The 6416-nt window shown below is 36.7% G+C and overlaps 1 pseudogene; it reads left to right on the top strand.

The window, feature by feature from the left end:
* Positions 1-4877: 4877 nt before the first annotated feature.
* On the top strand, positions 4878-6095 carry LOC101979464 (annotated as a pseudogene).
* The last annotated feature ends 321 nt before the right edge of the window (positions 6096-6416 follow it).

Raw genomic sequence — 6416 nt, 5'->3', positions numbered from 1 at the left:
AAGAAGAAGAAGAAGAAGAAGAAGAAGAAGAAGAAGAAGAAGAAGAAGAAGAAGAAGAAGAAGAAGAAGGAGAAAAAGAAGAAGGAGGGGAGGAGAAGGTTGATTCTCCACATAAACAATAACTAGGGAAATCATAATTTTAAGTTACACATGTGAGTTTGACTGTTCCCTATAAATAAATATAAATGTTTGAGAAGACAGATGTATAAACATTTTAAAACATCATTGCGTAGCACCACACAATATATACAATCCCATGTTTTATATATTGAGTTTAAAATAAAATAGAGAATATGAAAGGAGACAAAGCTTGAGTAAATTAGAGTATCTTTATAGATACAGAGCTTTTTGCATGAGTGTAGACAAAATGATTCCATATCTGGCAGAAGATACTGTTGGTGAAGTCTCTGGGGCAGTGAAAACATGCACATACTGTAGACATACAAGATGTCTTCATCAAATTCCTCCCATCAGAGCTTAGGAAACCATGCAGAAGAGGAGGCAGAAAGCATATAAAAGCAAGAGGCAATGGAGGATACCAGTAGGCAATGGCCCTCTGAATCAACACGATCAAGACTCATAAGAACTCAGAGAGACTGAAGCAGAATCCACAGTGCTTGTATGGGTCTATACCAGGTCCTCTGTATGTATATGATGGCTTCCACTTTAGTGTTTTTACAAATTACTGATTCTTTAATTTTATTATTTTTAATTTTTTAATTATTCTCTCATATATTACATCCAGAACACAGTTTCCCATTTCTCCCTTTTTCCCAGGCCCTCTACCCTACTTTTCCTCTCCCCTAGATCCACTCCTTCTTTCCCTTCAGAAAAGAGCAGGTCTCCTAGGGATATCAACCCAACATGGCATACCAAGTTGCAATAAGACTACATAATTCACCTCATATTAAGGATGAACTAGGTAACCTAGGAGGATGAAAAGGATCCCAAAAGCAGGCAAAAAAAAAATCAGAGACAAAAACTACTTCCTTGATTAGGAGTCCCACAAGAACCAAAATACAATACAGTTTTGTACGTATTTTAACTTTTAATGAATGGATTAACTGTATCTCTATTCTCTGGAGTTTATTTGGTTCCTTAAATATTATATCTGCTAGTTACTGGTCTTAAGTTTTGCAATAACTTCAGTTATATTTTGTTGGCCAAACAAGCCACATATCAGTATACAGCATGAGGGATTGAAGAAGTATAAATCCAGATATACTCAAAAACTAGATACATGCTTGAATCACATCACTGTTTACCAGAGTAATGGACCTCTATTGTATTTTGGTGGGTAAGTGTTTTGAACTAAAACTGTATAGTATTAAAGTAATAAATATGTTTAAACTATTTGTGTATGTCCTTCACTTGAAGGTAAATTGGTGCAGTTAGTCATTCTCTGGAGAGGTGCAAACTTCACAGACATATCTGGGTCTGAACCATAGTTTCCGAATCTTCCAACATGTCCTCTGAGCCTTTCAGGGCATAAGAATGCTGTAGAAACTCTGCAAGGACCCTCTATACTATAGAAGTTATACTAAAGAAGGAGAATCCACACTTGTACTTTTTAATATGTTCAAAGGGAAAAGGTCTTTAAAAATCTCATTTTAATTCTAGACTCAAGTATAGGAAAGTATCCAGTTCACTGTAAAGCTGCTCTCAAGGAAAGAGCCTATGAAACAAATGTCCCAGGGCTTGAGGGGGAAATATCCTCAGAAGTAGTATTGATAACAACAATCAAGAGAAACAGACTGAAGAAGTATGCTCATAAGAAGCCAATAAGATTTCAGTTAGCAGTATTTGGTGGTTTGCCTTCCTCACATTTTTTTCTCTTTCTTTTTTCTCATCTGTATTTACTTTTTAAAGCAGAATGTGATTGGGCACTATATTTCCACTCTTAACTCTTGCTGACTTACAAGACCTAAGGAAGCTTGGGATTTTGTTCTTGGTACTTTAGAAAACAAGCTACATGCGGAATTCCTATTGTTATAGTTTGTGCACTTACTTCTAAGGCTAGTACATGTGGAATTAACTATAGGGGTTGAAAATTTTTAAGATGAAACTTAAGCCATTTTAATTTTTTTCCTTTTAAACATGAAGCTGTATCTCAGAACACTTCCAAGTGACAAAATATTTGGTCTAATAAGGAATCCAACTTGACAGCTAAACACTTCAGACCACAAAGTTAATAGGTTACATTATGTCTTACAACAAACATTCTAGGCGCGCCGCTCTCCGCCGCCTCGGCTGCGCGCCGCTCTCCGCCGCCGCGACTGGGCCAGCACTGCTCTTTTTTGTTTTGTCTGTTTGTTTTCGAGATAACAAGCCACTGGGCCCAGCTTGAGCTTTCAGGACCCCAAAGCTCACCCCCAGTGACACACTTCTTCCAACAAAGCCAGGCCTCTTCATCTCTCTGAGTAGTGCTTCTCCCTGGAGATCAAACACTCGAATATATGAGCCTATGGGGGCCATTCTTAGGCAAGACACCACATCTGTGTTTAGAACTTACTCCGCGGTTTCCCAGATTTGAGGAATATCAGCTTTCAAAGTATTCCTTAAGGGTGCTCTGGATTTCACTGGCGTCTGTGGCAGCCTCCTCTTTTCAAACCTGCTTTCATCGGTTCAAGCGTTCGCTCTCTTGGCTTGCCTAGGAGCTTAACCAGCTCTTTGTTTTTTTTAAAACTAACTCATATAAGTTGTTCTATCTATTATTCGTTTAGTATCCATTTCATTAAATTTTTGGTCTTTATAAAAAACAAACAAACAAACATTCTACCTACCTATTAAATCAAACCTATAGTATCACAGTACACACAAGTAGAAATTTTATCTTTCCCTTAGTTTTCATGCTACATAGATGTTTTAAATGTTAACAAAAATAAACAAAATTCCTGGGAAATATATTATCAGAAGGAATAAAAGTAAGCTTCAAACATATAGTTCTGGTGAAGCTTAGTCTACTTCTTCCATACATGATGTGTCATTATCTCCTTTCAGGGGTGGCATTTCTTCAGTTACAGCAGCACTGGTATCATCCACAGTAGGATCATCTCCATCAATACCTCGACCAAGCTTGATCATCTGTAGATCCCATTAGCATGAGTCTGGGGATCTTCCAGACAGAAAGGAGAAGACAGGAGTGCAGTTTCATACATCAAGATGACCAGATCTTCTTCACATTTTTCAAAGAAGTCATCTAAGGAGTACATTCATATAATCCTAAGAACTTTTGTATGATTTAGTTACATATAGAACTTGATTGGACAATGGGTTTTTCACACAGCTATCATAAACAGTGAAGATTTTGGTGATCCACTTCTACTTACCTTTGCTAATCATTCATCTGATGTTTTCCAACATATTCATGTCCATAAGTCTCAACAGCTATATTTATTAAGTGGTTTAACTATTTGATTTCTGAGACGTCTTTCTGATTCTAAATATGTAAGACTTTTGAGTATTATTTTTCTAGCATTTCTGAAGCCTTGGGGAGGGAGAAGAAGCAAATTTACTAAACTCATTAACCCATTTTTCCATGAGGAGAGGATCCAGGTTATTCTTGTTTTTCAATGTACCCATAGTAGTGGGTGGGGTAAAAGTTTGATACACAGGAAGTTCTTGCTCAGAATTTGTGGAATGACTTGTAGGTTAAGGAATATATAAGCATTGCACTTCAATTGACTGAAAAGGATGGAGAGTGAGACAAATTTGGATTTACTGTATTTTATAGCTAAGTAAACTATAATTGAGCAAGCACAATGGACATGTACTTTGTGACTGTTCAGCAAACATTAATATTATTAGGACATAATTCAATTGTATTCCACAGTATTAGGATTTTTAATTAATTAGAGTGATATGTATTTGAAAGTATCTCCACGATGTAACAAGTAATAAAATATTTTCTATATATTAAAAAAGCCTCAGAGTTAAAAATCATCTTATTGATATATGTTATTTTTTCAAAAAGAATTGAAGTAGTAAGTTTTTAGATACATAAGTCACTTAAAGGCAAGTGCTTGCTTAACACACAGAGTAAATTTCAATGAGCCAAAATTCATAGACTGATAATCATTCTAGTAGGCAACTAGAATTAATGGGATCATGTTATGGCCAACACATCTTGGTGGTCCATTGATGTATTTATCTAAATTATTCTATTATTTATAAAAAATCAAGAGTCAAATTGAAAGAGTGGTGATTATGAGAGAGGATGTAAGGGGCAGGGGAGGAAGAGAAGAGAGTGAAGAAATAAAACAATAAAAACCTCAGGAGTCAGAAATTGGGATAAAATCTGGTAAATACAAAAAGCAGTAGAAAAATGATTAGCTGACCCTACCTTTCATGTTTTGCAGATCAAAAATCTGGCAAATCTCTCAATCCTTCCCTACTCTTGCCTGTTCATCGTTTGGCTCCCTGGGTCCTCCAACATATCTATGGCTAATTCTGATCATCTACACACTGACTCTATCCTCTGGTTCAACATTGATTTTGAACCTTTCAAACCAGTTTCAATCCTCTGGTTCAAGGTTTAGCTTTATTGTCCTTCTCAGAGCATCAGTGCAAACAAATCTCCCACATTTCCCCATTTTTGTCTAAATAAAAATGAGAGGTTTTAACTCTTAACACGGTAATACCATAAAGAGTAAGAACAATTATCAGGTATTGTTTAAATAAAAAGGGAATATTTTAACTTTAGCAAAGTAAAAGTATATATAATAAGAACAAATGTCAAGCAAAATTATATTAACTCAGAGGCCCCATGTGAGTGGACTGCAACACATGCAGCTGCCTGGAGAGAGGGAGCTGATGTCCTATATCACAGCCGCCACTGCTGGGAAGAAGCAGCCGCTACTGCCCAGGACTGGGCCCGTAGCAATTGGACGAGTATGGTATTGCTGATCGTTCCTCCCAAAGACCAGATTTTATAAGTGGCAAAAATGTCATCAGATGATTTTGGAACTACATCTACCATTAACTCATGGGCAAACCTCCTTCTTATCCTGGGAGCCATCACATCTGCATAACAGAAACTCAAACTTTATAACAAAGCTTTCCAAATGGTCTGGTTGTTACTGTGGAACAATTGTAAAAGAAGTATAGGAAAAGAAAGTCAACATTGACTTTGAACCTTTCAAACCAATTAATACAGCATTGTATCTGTATGACAAGTTTCATACAGAGGCTCTCACAGCATTGCTTTCAGATGACAGCAAACTTGGTTTAATTGTAATAGGCGGCAGTAGTGCTCTTTTTGGTATGCTCCAAGTAAACACCAGAGAAGTCCTGCACAAATTTACTGTGGATCTCCCAAAGAAACATGGAATAGGAGGTCAAGCAGCCTTGCATTTTGCCCCTTTAAGAATGAAAAAGCAGCATAACTATGTTGGGAAAGCACAGAGACTGCTGTGCAGTTGTTTATTTCTGGAGACAAAGTGAGTGTGTGGTCTGGTTTTAACTGGACCAGCTGACTTTAAAGTGGAACTAAGTCAGTCTGACAGGTTTGGCCAAAGGTTGCAATCAAACATTTTAAAATTAGTTGGTATATCCTTTGGTGGTGAGAATAAATTCCACCAAGTCATTGATATCTACTGAAGTTCTCTCCAACATGAAGTTCATACAAGTGAAAAAATTAATAGGGCAATACTTCAATGAAATGAGCCAGGACATAGACAAGTACTGTTTTGGAGTTAAAGATACACGAAAGGATTTGGAAAGAGGAACTATAAAGATTCTAATAGTCTATGAAAATCTGGATATAATGAGATACATTCTTCATTGCCAAGGCATAGAAGAGGAGAAAAATTTCTATTTAACTCCAGAACAAAAGGAGGATAAATCTCACTTCACAGACAAAGAGATTGGATGGGAACATGCATTAATTGAGAGCATTCTCCTTTTGAAATGGTTTGCTAACAACTATAAAAAAATTTGGAACCACACTATAAATTGTCACAAATTAGTCAAAAGAAGGATCATAGTTTGTGAAAGGATTTGGTGGAATTTAAGATATCTTGCAGTACTGAGTAGATTTCCAGGACATGGAATACTAAGGAGGAGGCAATAAATTTTTTGACCTAGATGACTACTAAGTAGTTGACATGGGTCCAACAAAATGTGCCTCACCCACCAGCATTGAATCCAATGAGTATTCCCATGGTGGAATGCAAGCAGATCCCTGCCTCACAACTGGAACATTTCCAGAACTTAATCCATGGCCACTGAATACTGAAAAGAAAAGCAAACCCAAACCAGACCCAACCCTACACTTTGGTTTGTAATGGTGTCAGTGCAGCAGCCTACAACTAAGTTCCTTAATGCCACTTCAGGCTAATTTAAAAAAGGACCCCAGTGTTTACTTTTACTTGATGGTAAAATTGGTTGCTCTTGTATTTTATGAAAAAAAAATGATT

The sequence above is a fragment of the Microtus ochrogaster genome, unplaced genomic scaffold, assembly GCF_000317375.1.
Source record: "Microtus ochrogaster isolate Prairie Vole_2 unplaced genomic scaffold, MicOch1.0 UNK67, whole genome shotgun sequence".
Taxonomy (NCBI): domain Eukaryota; kingdom Metazoa; phylum Chordata; class Mammalia; order Rodentia; family Cricetidae; genus Microtus; species Microtus ochrogaster.
The sequence above is the reverse complement of the archived record's forward strand: the minus strand, read 5'-3'. Positions and strand labels throughout refer to the sequence as shown.